This window comes from Rhinoraja longicauda, chromosome 20, assembly GCF_053455715.1.
Source record: "Rhinoraja longicauda isolate Sanriku21f chromosome 20, sRhiLon1.1, whole genome shotgun sequence".
In the NCBI taxonomy this organism is placed as follows: domain Eukaryota; kingdom Metazoa; phylum Chordata; class Chondrichthyes; order Rajiformes; family Arhynchobatidae; genus Rhinoraja; species Rhinoraja longicauda.
This window is the reverse complement of record NC_135972.1, coordinates 23287576-23302845: the sequence shown is the minus strand read 5'-3', so window position 1 is coordinate 23302845 and position 15270 is coordinate 23287576.

The window sequence follows — 15270 nt, the reverse complement described above, 5'->3', positions numbered from 1 at the left end:
GCCCCATTCATTTCAATGCCAACCTGAAAGGAATACGCAAAATGGATTTAAAAAAAATATTTATATAAATGAATAGGTATATTAATTTTTTACATTTCTATTAATGCTTTAATTAATTTGAACATAGAACATAAAATGTAGAACTGTACAGCACAGAAATAGGCCACAAAATACTGGAGCAACTCAGCGGGTCGGGCTGCATCTCTGGAGAACATAGATAGATGACGTTTCGGGTCGGGACCCACTTTCAGAATGATTGTAGTGGAGTTGGGGGGGGGGGGGGGTTGGGGCTGGGAGACATAGTCCTCCTCTCTCCCAGCTTTCTTCCATCCCACCCACAATCTGTCTGAAGAAGGGTCCCGACCTGAAACATCACCTGTCCATGTCCTCCAGAGATGCTGCCTTACCCGCTGAGTTACTCCAGCATTTTGTGTTTTTCTGTGTAAACCAAACACAAAAATCTGGAGTAACTCAACGGGTCAGACAGCATCTCTGGAGAAAAGGAACAGGTGATGTTACGGGTCAATATAATACAATACAATATATCTTTATTGTCATTGTACAGGGGTACAACGAGATTGGGAATGCGCCTCTCATACGATGCAATACATTAATTAGCTAGTCAGTATTAATTTAAACAACCCAATGAAACAAATTGTAACAGTTTTAAAACAGAATAAAGTGCAAGTAGGTCTGTGCCGGATCACTGTGCGATGTGACCATCCGGCTCAGCAGGACCGGTTCATAGCAGCTATGGCCCTGGGGATGAAGCTGATCCTGAGTCTGGAGGTGCGGGCGAAGAAGGCCTTGTATCGTCTGCCCGATGGTAGAAGTTCGAACAGACTGTTGCAGGGGTGTGAAGAGTCTTTGTGGATGCTGGTGGCTTTTCTGAGGCATCGTGTGTTGTAGATGCCCTCCAAGGCTGGTAGCTGTGTTCCGATGGTCCTCTGAGCTCTATGGACTACCCGCTGAAGAGCTTTACTCTCTGCCTCCGTGCAGCTGAGGTACCACACAGGGATGCCATGTGTTAGAATGCTCTCTATGGTGCAGCGGTAGAATGTCATCAGCAGCTGTTGGGGTAGATCAGACTTCTTCAGTGATCTTAGGTAGAACAGTCGTTGCTGTGCCTGCTTGACCAGCACTGCAGTGATATTGGACCATGTTAGGTCCTCCGAAATGTGAGTGCCCAGAAACTTGAAGCTGGACACTCTCTCCACACTGTCCCCATTGATAAAGATCGGGGCGTATTCCCCGCTGTGTGACCTACGGAAGTTGATGATCAGCTCCTTGGACTTGGTGGTATTTAGGGACCTTCTTCAGACTCTTGTTTCTACATCTGTACTATTCCACGTTCTAATCCTTGCAGTCGGGTCTGAAACTGGGTCTGGAAGGGAGGTATAGTGGAGTGGTGTTGATGTACTTCACAGTTAATGGAAATGGACAAGAGGGAATTGCCGACTCTCGGATTCAATAATTAGTTACGCCAAAGAACCAAGAGATGGCGCCAGAGACCAAAGGCAGACAGTGGAATGATCAAACCAAAGGCAGTCTGAGACAAAATGTGAGACAATGCAAGACAATTGCAGATGCTGATCTATACCAAAGATATGGCCCATATCCCTCTCCATCTTCCCTATCCGTGTACCTGTCCAAATGTCTTTTAATTGCTGTAATAGCACCTAAGGGGCGACATGGTAGCGCAGCGGTAGAGTTGCTGCTTTACAGCGAATGCAGCGAATGCAGCGCCGGAGACTCAGGTTCGATCCTGACTACGGGTGCTGCACTGTAAGGAGTTTGTACGTTCTCCCCGTGACCTGCGTGGGTTTTCTCCGAGATCTTCGGTTTCCTCCCACACTCCAAAGACGTACAGGTATGTAGGTTAATTGGCTGGGTAAATGTAAAAATTGTCCCTAGTGGGTGCAGGATAGTGTTAATGTACGGGGATCACTGGGCGGCACGGACTTGGAGGGCCGAAAAGGCCTGTTTCCGGCTGTATATATATGATATGATATGATACCTCAACTACCTCCTCTGGCATGTAGAAACAAAGAACTACTGACGCTGATTTATATCAAAGATTGACACAAAGTGCTGGGGTAATAACTCAGCGGGTCAGGCCGCATCTTTGGAGAAAAGGGAATGTTGATGTTTCGGGTCGGGACCTTTCTTCCCAGCTCTTCACCCCTTCCCAACCCCTCCTGTCAGTCTAAAGATGGGTCCTGACCCATGAAACGTCACCCATTCCTTCTCTCCAGAGATGCTGCTGAATTACTCCAGCATTTTGTGTCTTATCTTTTTCTCCAGCGATGCTACCTGACCCGACGAGGTGCTCCAGCACTTTGTTCCTATCTTTGCAGTCTGACACAAGCTCACTTTATTCACATGTCCTTGCTCCCCCCATATCTACCAGTTTCAAATGATCTAATCCTTTCATTTCGGCTGAATTGAATGGATATTTTCGGAACCTCCACGTCCAAAGTTGCCCGGGATACTGTACAGTTCTCCACAGTTATTGACTGAAATTATATATTACTATGGAAGCGATTTGGTTTTCGTTTAGTTTAGAGATACAGCATGGAAACAGACCATTCGGCCCACCGAGACCACGTGACCAGCGATCACCCATACAATCCCCCGCACACTAGTTCTATGTTATCCCATCCGACACACTGGGAGCAATTTACAGAAGCCAACTATCCTACAAACCTCTACTTTTAGGCTGAAGAAGGGCCTCGACTCGAAACGTCACCTATTCCTATTCTCCAGAGATGCTGCCTGCCCCGCTGTGTCTATCTTCGGCATAAACCAGCACCTGCGGTTCTTTCCTGCACATTTAAGCTACAAAACTGCCCACGTCTTTGGAACGTGGGGGGAAACCGGAGCACCCGGTGAAAACCTGCACGGTCACAGGGACATTGCACAAACTCCACACACAGACAGCACCAGAGGTCAGCATCAAACCCGGGTCTCTGGCGCTGTGAGGCAGCAGGTCGACTGCCAGCTGCACCACTGCAATGCCCTGCAGTTCTGCATCTTACCACCAGGTGGTGGCCGTAAGCTTAATATTGGTCACAGAATTGGTGAAATTATTCTTTGCTATAAATAATACATTTATTGGGATTCCAAGTTTACTCACTTACTTTGGGCTGAACTTATGGAGGTGTATAAGAACATGATAGTGGAATTAAGAACCAGAGAACATACTGTAAGTCTATGTAAGAAAATAACTGCAGATGCTGGTACAAATCGAAGGTATTTATTCACAAAATGCTGGAGTAACTCAGCAGGTCAGGCAGCATCTCAGGAGAGAAGGAATGGGTGACGTTTGGGGTCGAGACCCTTCTTCAAACATCTGAAGAAGGGTCTCGACCCAAAACGTCACCCATTCCTTCTCTCCTGAGATGCTGACTGACCTGCTGAGTTACTCCAGCATTTTGTGAATAAATACTGTAAGTTTATGGTGAGAGGTGAAAGATTTAAAAGGATCTCGAGAGGTAACATTTTCACACAGTCGGTGGTGGGTCTATGGAACGAGCTATCAGAGGAGGTAGTAGCGGCAGTAACTATAACAACATTAAAAGACATTTAGACGGGTACACGGGTAGGAAAGGTTTAGAGGGATTTGGGCTAAACGCAGGCAGGTGGGAGTAGTGTAGATGGGGCATCTTGGTTGGCACAGGTAAGTTGGACCAAAGGGCCTGTTTCTGTGCTGTATGACTCTAAGTGCTGGAGAAACTCAGTGGGCCAGGCAGCAACTGGGGAGGGAGTGGACAGACGATGTTTTGGGTCGGTGCCCTTCTTTTTCTCTATATTCTATCAAAGTGCGCGCAAATGGCAGTTCATTAAATAGAGAACCCAACCACCGAGATTTCATTGCTTTCATTCTTCAAGTAGCAACACAATAAATCAGGAGTGGAGACATTTGTGCAAGCAAGCACTTGCTAGGTCCAGCACAGGCCTCTCGTACATCTTCTCAGCGGGTCTTTGTGCTTACTCTCTGAGGTTATGTCATCAATTTTACAGGAGGAAGAAGGCTTATCAATCAACCTTCCTAATTAATTAATTTTCTGGCCCTAGGACCTGGCCTCGAGCTGTTTACTATTGAGTCCAAACCATTAATTAGAACTGAAGTGCAGATGTACACTTCACGCTGCCTCTGCAAGGCCACCAGCACAATCAAGGACCAGTCACGCCCTCTTCTCCCCTCTCCCATCAGCCAAGAGGTACAGAAGTGTGAAAACGCACACCTCCAGATTCAGGGACAGTTTCTTCAGTTGTCGTCTGTTTAGTTTAGTTTTTAGTTTTTAGTTTGGAGTTACAGCGTGGAAACAGGCCCTTCGGCCCACCTTGACCAAACCGACCAGCGATCCCCATATTCTGCATTCGAGGGACAATTTACAATCTGAAGCCAAATTAACCTACAAACCCGTGCGTCTTTGGAGAGTGGGAGGAAACCCGGAGCACCTGGAGAAAGCCCACGCGGTCACAGGGAGAACGTATGAACTCCATACAAACAGTAGTCATGATCGAACTCGGGTCTCTGGCGCTGTAAGGCAGCAACTCTACTGCTGGGCCACTGTCCATTCCATCCATTCCCTCCGCAGATGCTACCTGACTCACTGAGTTCCTCCAGCACTTTGCATTTTTTTAAGATTTTGCATCACTGTAACAAACATCTGATCTGTTTGGCCCCTGTTACCTTCCAAGAACTTTGTGTTTTGCCTGAACTTTAGCCGCCATGTTTCCTGATCAACTCGATTGTAATCATGTATCGATCGTCTTTCCGCTGGCAGGTTAGCATGCAAAAAAAGTTTTTCATTGCACCTCGATACACGTGGCATTAAACTAAACTCAAACTCAAACTTTATTAGCTGAAACCACTTTGGAGGCTGGAACTTGTGAAAGGTGCTGTCCAAATGCAGTTGCTTCATTTTCTCTTAAGTAAAGATTTTAAGCCGTGCTGACTGTAATGGACTGGAACATCATTGTGTTTCAATGGACAGGAAAGTTCATAAGTTGTAGGAGCAGAATTAGGCCATTCGGCCCATCAAGTCTGCACCGCCATTCAATCATGGCCGATCTATCGCTCCCTCTCAACCCCACTCTTCTGCCTTCTCCCCACAGCCCCTGACAATCTTACTAATCAAGAATCTATCAATCTCTGCCTTAAATATACCCATTGACGTGGCCCCCACGGCCTTCTGGGGCAACGAATTCCACAGATTCACCTCCCTCTGACTAAAGAAATTCCTCCTCATCTCCTTCCTAAAAGTACATCCTTTTATTCTAAGGCTGTGCCCTCTGGTCCTAGACTCTCCCACTAGTGGAAATATCCTCTCCACATCCACTCTATCCAGGCCTTTCACTATTGAGCAGTTATTCAGTGTTCTGACAAAATATTCACTGTTCAGTTTGCAAAGTTCCACCACATTTGGCCAGATCAGGTACAAAGGCAACAGGCCGAACCCAATGATGCCACATCCAACATGTGTACAATGTGTAAACCGATTGGCTCGTTGTGTGTCATGTGCGGTGATGTGACCCAACTTGGTTGCTATAGTAACAGGCATTCCGAGTACCTGCACCGATGTGGGGAACAATTGCCAGGACTCGAGGGCCTGAGCTACAGGGAGAGTTGCACAGGCCGGCAACTCTACTCCCTGGAGCGCAGGAGGATATGGGGTGATCTTATAGAGGTGTATAAGATCATGAGAGGAATAGATCGGGTAAACGCACAGAGTCTCTTGCCCAGAGTAGGGGAATCGAGAACCAGAGGGCATAGGTTTAAGGTGAGGGGGGGAAAGATTTAATAGGAACCTGAGGGGTAACTCAACTATCAGTTTAGTTTTAATTTAGAGATAAATTAAACATGGAAACAAGCCCTTCGGCCCACCGAGTCCATGCCAACCAGCGATCACCCCGTACATTAGTTCTATCCTACATGCTAGGGGCAATTTACAGAAGCCAATTAACCTACAAACCCGCACTTCTTTGGAATGTAGGGGGAAACCGGAGCACCCGGAGGAAACCCATGTGGACAACCGAGAGAACGTGCAAACTCTGTACAGACAGTGCCGGTAGTCAGGATCAAACCCATGTCACTGGTGCTGTGAGGCAGCTGTTCTACGTTTGCAACACTGTGCCAACCTGTGCCGACTTGTACACTCATGACTAACCAGTACCCAACTCTGAGTTGGTGCGACAGAAGGTAGACACAAAGAGCTGGAGTAACTCAACGGGTCAGGCCGCATCTCTGGAGAGAAGGAATGGGTGACATTTCGAGTTGAGATCCTTCTTCAGACGTCACCTATTCCTTTTCTCCAGTGATGCTGCCTGACCCGCTGAGTTACTCCAGGTCTTTGTGTCTACCTTTGATTTAAACCAGCATCTGCAGTTCCTTCCTGCACATTTTGTCTGAGTTGATGCAAATCTATTTCAGCACGTTATTAGATACGCTAAATAACAAGTGAATTACTTGCATCTTTAACTGAATGCTCACGATGTTGAACTCACGCTGGGTATGAACGAGCGATGCTGGGTATGAACGAGCGATGCTGGGTATGAACTAACGCCTGGCTTACGCCAGGTAGAGGCGGCCACGCACTATTTTCCGTTCACATTTTGCATCTCACTCTGACTGCAATGGGTCTGCGGGCTAGATTGTTTTCAATTGCTCATACAGTCTAGACGGAGAGGAAGGCAGAGGTAATTAGTTCGTAATGCGTTCGTCGCTGTTCTTTCCACAGACTGTGGGCTGCTGTGTTACAAACAGTTTGAGATTACGCCCCTGCCAAGTGTCCCGTTTGTCGCACTTCATGTCCCTGAGTCAGGGATGTGGGTTCAAGCCTGACACCAGTAAAGGTCTAGGCTGACGCCCCTGTGTGAGACAGTGCTTCCGGTGTGGTCTTTTGGTTGAGAAGTGGCAATGAGATCCTGCCCATTCTTCAGACTTTTGAGATACAGCGTGGAAACAGGCCCTTTGGCCCACCAAGTCCGTGCCGACCAGCGGTCACCCCGGAAACTAGCGCTATCCTACACACTGGGGATAATTTAAAATTTACAAACCTGTATTTCTTTGGAGTGTGGGAGGAAATTAGAGTATCCGGAGATAACCCACGCGGTCACAGGGAGAATGTACAAGCTCTGTACAGGCAGCACCCGTAGTCAGGATCGAACGTGGGTCTTCGGCACTGTAAGGCAGCAACTCTACTGCCGCGCCACTGTGTAGCCTCCATCTCTCAGAAGGATGGTGCTGTTTCAAAAGAGGGCAGAGAGTGAGACCTCAATGAACAATGAACATGGTTCAGCTGGGAAACAGGCCCTTTGGCCCACAATGTCTGTTGCCGAACATGATGCTAAGATAAACTAATCCCATCTGCCTGCATGTGATCCATACCCCTCCATTCCCTACGTAACATAAATGCCATCGTTCGTTCGATCAGCCGAGAAGGTTGTTGGCTGCAACGTTCCCCCCATCGACGAACTGTACACTGCAAGGGCCAGGAAGGGAGCGGGTAAGATCATCTCTGACCCCTCTCACCCTGGCCACAAACTCTTTGAAGCACTTCCCTCTGCAAGGCGACTCCGGACTGTCAAAGCAGCCACAGCCAGACATCAAAACAGCCAAAAGTCTGTAGCCTCCTTTTGCTCTGGTATTTGATTTCATTCTTCACATGTTTAAATTATAATGTTTTATTCTTAATTGTCTACTGTATATAGTGTTGCAACTCACGAGCAAGGCATCAAGGCAAATTCCTTGTATGTATACATACCTGGCTAATAAAATATATTCAATTTGATTCAATTCATTCATTAGTATAAGACAATAACTGCCGAGGCTGGTACAAATCGAAGGTATTTATTCACAAAATGCTGGAATAACTCAGCAGGTCAAAGGCTCGGCGATCGCTTCGCTCAACACCTGCGCTCGGTCCGCGTTGGCCAAACTGGTCTCCCGGTGGCCGAGCACTTCAACTCCCCCTCCCATTCCCAGTCTGACCTTTCTGTCATGGGCCTCCTCCAGTGCCATAGTGAGGCCCACCGGAAATTGGAGGAACAGCACCTCATATTTCGCCTGGGCAGCTTGCAGCCCAGTGGTATGAACATCGACTTCTCCCACTTTAGATAGTTCCTCTATCCCTCTCTTCCCCTCCCCTTCCCAGATCTCCCTCTATCTTCCTGTCTCCACCTATATCCTTCCTTTGTCCCGCCCCCCTGACATCAGTCTGAAGAAGGGTCTCGACCCGAAATGTCACCCATTCCTTCTCTCCTGAGATGCTGCCTGACCTGCTGAGTTACTCCAGCATTTTGTGAATAAATACCTTCAATTCATTCATTGTATCTGCCTCCACCGCCACCCCTGGCAGCGCATTCCAGATACCCACCACCCTCTGTGTGAAAAACCTGCCCCACACATCTCCTTTAAACTTTCCCCCTCCGACCTTAAAGTTATGCCCTCTCGTCTTTGATATGTCCACCCTGGGTTTAAAGGTTCTAACTCTCTATATTTTATATACATCTACTGGGTCTCTCCTCAACCTCCGGTGTTCCAGGGAAAACAATCCAAGTTTGTTCACCTTCTACTTGTAGCTAATAACCTCTAAATCCAGGCAGCATTCTGGTAAACCCCCATCTGCACCTGGGTTCGATACCTATCTCAGGTGTTGTCTGTGTGGAGTTTGCATGTTCTCCCTGTGACCTCGTGGGTTTCCTCCGGGTGCTTCGGTTTCCCCCCCACACCCCAAAGACGGGCGGGTTTGCAGGTAAATTGGCCAAACGCCCCTATTGTGTCGGGGGTGGATGAGAAAGTGGGATAATCTAGAACTAGTGTGAACCGGTGATCGGTGGTCGGCGAAGCATTGGTGGGCCCAAGGGCCTGTTTTCAAGCTAAAGCAATAAACTATCAATAGGCCCAATAAACCATACCAGAACACTAAAACTTTACCGAACAGTTTAAATGTTACTGGGCACAAAACAGGAAAGGTTAGCATGCAGGTGCAGCCACAAGTTAGAAAAGGAAGTAGTGCATTGACCTTCTTTCACTTGGTGTTGAAGTTTAAAAATAGAGACGCTATTTTTTAGGATGTTGCCGAGACCACACCTGGAGTACCGTGCACAGAACTGGCCCCCTTCAGAAAGAAAGGGTAGATAGGCATTGGAGGCAGTCCAGAAGAGGTTCAATTCACTCTAATTCCTGGGCTGGGCACCTTGTCCCATCATGAACGGCTAAAAAAGTAAGAAAATAACTGGAGATGCTGGTACAAATCGAAGGTATTTATTCACAAAATGCTGGAGTAACTCAGCAGGTCAGGCAGCATCTCAGGGGAGAAGGGATGGGTCTCCACCCGAAACGTCACCCATTCCTTCTCTCCTGCGATGCTGCCTGACCTGCTGAGTTACTCCAGCATTTTGTGGCTAAAAAAGTAAAAGACACTTGGACAGGCACATGGAGAGGAAAGGCTTAGAGGGACATGGGCCAAACGGAATTGGGACAAGCTTAGGTATTGCATTGTGGTCCGCATGGATAGTCGGGGCAATGCTTAATAAACATTTAGACAGGTACATGGATAGGACAGGTTTAGAGGGATCTGGGCCAAATGCAGGCAGGTGGGACTAGAGTGGACGGGGCAAGTTGGGCCGAAGGGCACGTACTGCATAGAAAGGACGTCCAAAATGTAAAGTAGGCACTCGGGGAGTCAATGAGGGCGCCTGTGCACTCGCTTCAGGCAGTGTTGCTTTGTTGAAAGCTAATGGATCCACTGCAGTTTATCAGCATGCTGCAATGCCCCGTCAATGCCTCTTTGTGCCTTCATTCACTGCCCGATTCACAAAGCCAGATACCGTTCATTCACAAAATGCAGCTCCCACAGTCCGAATGCAGCTCACTGAAGCGTGTCTCCTGACCGAAGTACCCTTGCAAAATTCTGACAGTGAATGATTCACAGAAATAGCACAATGCTTAGCTGGATCTGCAAATGATCAAACCCAGCACTCAAACGCAACGACTGTAAACATAGAAACATAGGTGCATAGAAACATAGAAACATAGTTCCCATTGGAACCCTCGAGCCAGCACCGATATGATAATATAATAGTGAATGATAATATTATCATGGCAGATCATCTAAAATCAGTGCCCCGTTCCTGCTTTTTCCCCCATATCACTTGATTTCTTTAGCACTAAGAGCTAAATATAATTGACTGAGGCAATCTTTGTACAAGAGAGGGAGGGAGGAGAGAGGGAGAGAGGAGGGAGGGAGGAGAGAGGGAGAGAGGAGAGAGGGAGAGAGGAGAGAGGAGAGAAGAGAGGGAGAGAGAGGAGAGAGGAAGAGAGGAAGAGAGGGAGAGAGGGAGAGAGAGGAGAGAGAGAGATAGGGAGAGAGGAAAGAAGGGGAGAGGAGAGGAGAGAGAGAGAGAGAGAGGAGAGAGAGACTGTTGCCTTGGAGGCTGGTTTCGCCCATCCAGTGACCCCCTTACTGCATTTTGCTTTATCATTCCTGTCAGGGCAGTCTCCATTATTGCATGTCAGTGAGGAGGGACCCCTTGCAGATATAACTCAGGGGTCATGGCATGTTTCATGTTGAATAGGATGAGCGAGTGAATGAGAGAGAGAGAGAGAAAGAGAACGAGAGAGTGAGAGGGAGGAGAGAGAGATAGAGAGGGAGAGGGAGAGAGGAGACGGGGAGAAGAGAGTGGGAGAGAGGAGGGAGAGGGAGGGGAGGGGAGGGGAAGAGAGGAGTGGGAGAGAGGAGTGGGTAAGAGGGAGATGGAGAGAGGGAGAGGGGGAGGAGAAGGGGTTGAGAGGGAGAGAGGAGGGGGGGAGAGAAAGAAAGAGAGAAAGAAAGCATTAGAGGAAAGGAGAGAGAGTGGGGGAGAGAGAGAGAGAGAGAGAGAGAGAGGGAGGAGGAGAAGGGGTTGAGAGGAGAGGGAGAGAGGAGGGGGAAAGAAAGAAAGAGAGAAAGAAAGCATGAGAGGAGAGAAGAAAGAGAAAAAGAGAGAGAGAGCGAGAGAGCGAGAGAGAGAGAGAGAGAGAGAGAGCGAGAGTGCGAGAGAGAGAGAGAGAGAGAGAGAGAAAGCGAGAGAGAGAGAGACAGGCAGAGCTCCTGCAAGCAGCCAATCATGGGCGGCATGCTTGTCCATTCATGTACAAGTGCCTGGGCGAGCAGTGAATGGCGAGAGGTTTAGCCGGCATCCATTCATGGCAGGAGCCCACACTGTCACGTGGGAGGCTTTCTTCTTTCCATGACAGCAAAGGCTAAACATGAACCGTGTTTGCAGCAAATACTAATTGCTTTCTTGCACTGTGTTTATTTAAGCACACGCGCAGGAAACAAAGCTCTCGCTGGCTCATTCATGCTTCCACCGAGGCCGGGCAACAGAGGTGCATGAATGGCAAGGCGCCAAAATGCGAGCAGCCCTTTGTTCCGTTAATGATGCAGCAGCGTTTGAGGTTTCTTTGCCACTTCCCCTGACCCGCCACAGAGCGTCTTATTCAATGCAGGAGCCGTGTCATTAAAATGTTCATCAGCAAATCGCAGCGGTTGCCAGGAAATACTGCCACAGCTTGAGTTTCGTTTATTGTCACGTACAAAAGCACGTATATTGTCATGGTGAAAAGCGGAAAGACAATAGAAAGACAATAGAAAGTTCGGCATGTCCCCAAAACTCTCAGCAATTTCTACAGATGCGCCCTAGAATGCATTTTATCAGGAATGGTTTGGGAACAGCTCCATCCAAGACTGCAAGAAATTGCAGAGAAAATGGACGCAGCCCAGACTATCACACAAACCAAACCTCCCTTCCATTGACTCCATCTACACTTCACGCTGCCTCAGCAAGGCCACCAGCATAATCAAGGACCAGTCTCACCCCCGGTCACTCCCTCTTCTCCCCTCTCCCATCAAGAGGTACAGAAGTGTGAAAATGCACACCTCCAGATTCAGGGACAATTTCTTCCCAGCTGTTAACAGGCAACTGAACCATCCTCTCAACAACTAGAGACCAGACCTGGGCAGCTACATACCTCACTGGAGACCCTCAGACTATCTTAAATGGGACTCTACCAGACTTTATCTTGCACTAAACGTTTTTCCCTTTATCATGTATCTGTACACTGTGGACAGCTCGATTGTAAATGTATGTAAATGTGAGTGTCCCCCTCACCCCCCCTCTCCCCTCACTGTCCGCGACCTTTTGGCTAAGATCAAGTGTAGTATCTGTTCTGGCACAATCTAATGTTCTTATAAGAACAGGATAAGTATAAGAGCAGTATTTGCATTGGGTCATCGACGAGGAGCGGAGGTCAGGAGCACGTGTCTGGTTTAGGGGTGGATCCATGCTGGTTGGGTAACCAACCTAACACCCTTATCCAGGTGGGATGGCAGCAGCAAGTGGAGCTGGAGGGCAGGGTATTCGGAATACCCTGCGAGTATCGGTGAAGGACCTCAAGGAGGGGAACCCTTTCTCAAGGGATCTCTTCATCAAGAAGGTGCTGCTGGAGGCCTGTGGATTCAAGGCCGGGGACATCTTCTGCCTCCAGGACTTCCCAGGTAACGGATATTTCGACGTTACCTTCCAGAACCCGACGGGATGGCAGAAGTTACTGCAGGACTTCCGGGAGAAGGGGGATGAAGCCCCACTGTCGCTCCTGAAGGTGCAGCCGCTCTTCACCCTCCCCACCCAGAGGGAACGAATGATCACGGTGCACATGTTCAACCCACATGTGCCCGTCGTGGATGTCCTCACCTTCCTTGCGCGCTACGTCGAAGGGGCCGGGAACTGCGTGGACATAAAGGACTTGTTCGGGATCTGGACGAGCAAGAGGCAGGTAAAGGTGAAGCTGAGGGTGGACGGGAAGGGATTCATCGTCCACCCTCCCTCGGTGTTCGCTATCGGAGGGAACCGGGGTTACACGACATACGCGGGGCAGCCCAGGGTGTGCAGGAAATGCAACAAACCTGGGCACGTGGCGGCAGAATGCAGGACAGTCGTCTGCAGAAACTGCAAGTTAGAAGGCCACGAGACAAGGGATTGTAAAGAGAGTAAGAGCTGCAACCTGTGTGGGGAGGCAGGCCACCTTTACAGGGCCTGCCCTAAAAGAGCTAGCACTTATGCACAGGCGATAAGAGGGGCCGCTGCCAGCACCCCCAGGGTGGACGAGACGCCTCCTACCACTGAAAAAGCCCAAAAAGGAAAGGAGAGCAAGGGCGATGACAACGCGACCACCAGGAGCCCCCAACCGCAGGACAGAGCCCCCCAGGCCCCTGCCCACGAGGGTGAGTCGATGGAAGAGGGGGAACAGGAAGAGGAGAAATGGAAGGTGGTACAGTCGAGGAAAACATTGAAGGCGGTGCGCACGGAGAAAAAGGCGGAGGGGGCAAGCAAGTCCCAAAAAAGAGTCCTCTCCCAGGACGAGGCCAGCAGCCTCTCCGCATCGGAGGATGAGACGACCGGGAAGAGCCGACAACGGAGGCAGAGGAAGAAAACGGAGGAGGAGGAAGGTAAGAGAAAGAACGTGTCTGTTGCCCCCCAGCCTCAGGAGACTGGGAGCAGTGCCAATGGGCCCCAGCCCCAGGAGACCGTGAGCGGCACAACGGCCAATGGGCCCCTGCTCCGGGAGACCATGAGCGGCACAACGGCAAATGGGCCCCTGCTCCGGGAGACCGGGAGCGGCACAACGGCCAATGGGCCCCAGCTCCGGGAGACCGGGAGCAGTGCAGTGGCCAATGGGCCCCAGCTCCAGGAAACTGGGAGCAGCGCAGTGGCCTCGCCAGAAAATACACCCTGTGCGGAGGAAGCCACCAACCTGTACCACTACCTGTGCGACAAAAATGTGCAGGAACTGAGCCAGATGATTGGCATGCGGGAGGATCGCCTGGGACAATAAAGGACAATGGAGCTGAAACTGGCATCCTTAAACGTGCGCAGTGTGAAGAGCACTGCGCGATGTGTATCCGCCTTGCAGTACCTGGCCAAGGTAAAGGCGGATGTGACTTTTTTACAGGAGTGCGGGCTGCCACACCTTCGCTGCTATCGGAGGTGGTCGCGATGGTGGCCCCACGGACTGTCGGTATGGTCGGGGGGAAATGATTGTCGTGCGTCCGGTCTGGGGATCTTGCTGCGGGGAGGGGGCTTCACCATCACTGAGGTAAGGGAGGTGGTGGGGGGTCGTCTCTTGGTGGTGGATGTAATGTACCGTGGTTCTCCGCTCCGGCTGATTAATGTGTATGCCTCACCCAGGTGGAGCGAGCGGGTGGCCGTCCTCCAGCAGCTCCCACCGCTGCTGGCCACGTCTAGACCGCTCGTTCTGGCCGGTGACTTCAACTGCATCATCGATGCGGCTGGACGATCCGGCAGTGCCAACCACAGACTGGACGGCACCTCCAAACTCCTGGTGGAAACGGTCAAAGATGCAAAGCTGCGCGACGCCTTCAGGGACCCTGCAGGCGGAGCCCAGCCACGGTTCACCTGGTCAGGACCGAACGGTTCAGCCCAGTCCCGGATAGACTTCCTCTTCACATCGAGGGCCGTCACGGTCAGACACACCGACCTCGCGCCGGTGTTCTTCTCTGACCACTGCCTCCTTCAGGCCACCTGTCACCTACAGGAGGACCGGAAGGCGGGCAGAGGGACGTGGAAGCTAAACGTGGAGCTGTTGACCCCGGAGAACGTTAAGGAGCTAAAGAGGGACTACGCATGTTGGAGAACTGTGAGGCCCCTCTTTGACTCCCAGACACTCTGGTGGGAGACAACAAAGGAGAACATCAAGAAGTTCTTCGTCTCCAAAGGTGTTCAGAGAGCAAGACAGGGTAAGAGGGAACTGTGTCAACTCCAGACAGATTTGCAGCAGCTACTCCTTCTGCAGAGGAGAGGGGTGGATGTGAGGGAGGAACTGAGAGAGTTGAAGGGCCGGCAAGCTCGGCTCTTTACCTCTGAATCCTCCAAGATCATCTTCCGGTCCAGGGTCCGCCATGTTGAGCAGGATGAGACGTGCTCACGTTACTTCTTCCATAAGGTTCACAGGGGGAGCTCTGTGATCAAAAGCCTTAGGGAGGAGGACGGCTCGGTAACATCCTCGCAGACAGACATGCTCAAGATCTGCAGATCCTTTTATAAGGATCTGTACGATGTAAAGACCACAGACAGCACCGCCTCCCAGAACTTCCTGTCCTCCATCACGGAAGTCTTGGACGACAGCAAGCGGGAGAGTCTGGACCAACCACTGACCCTGGAGGAGCTGACTGGCTCCATCCGTTCCTTTGACTCGAGTAA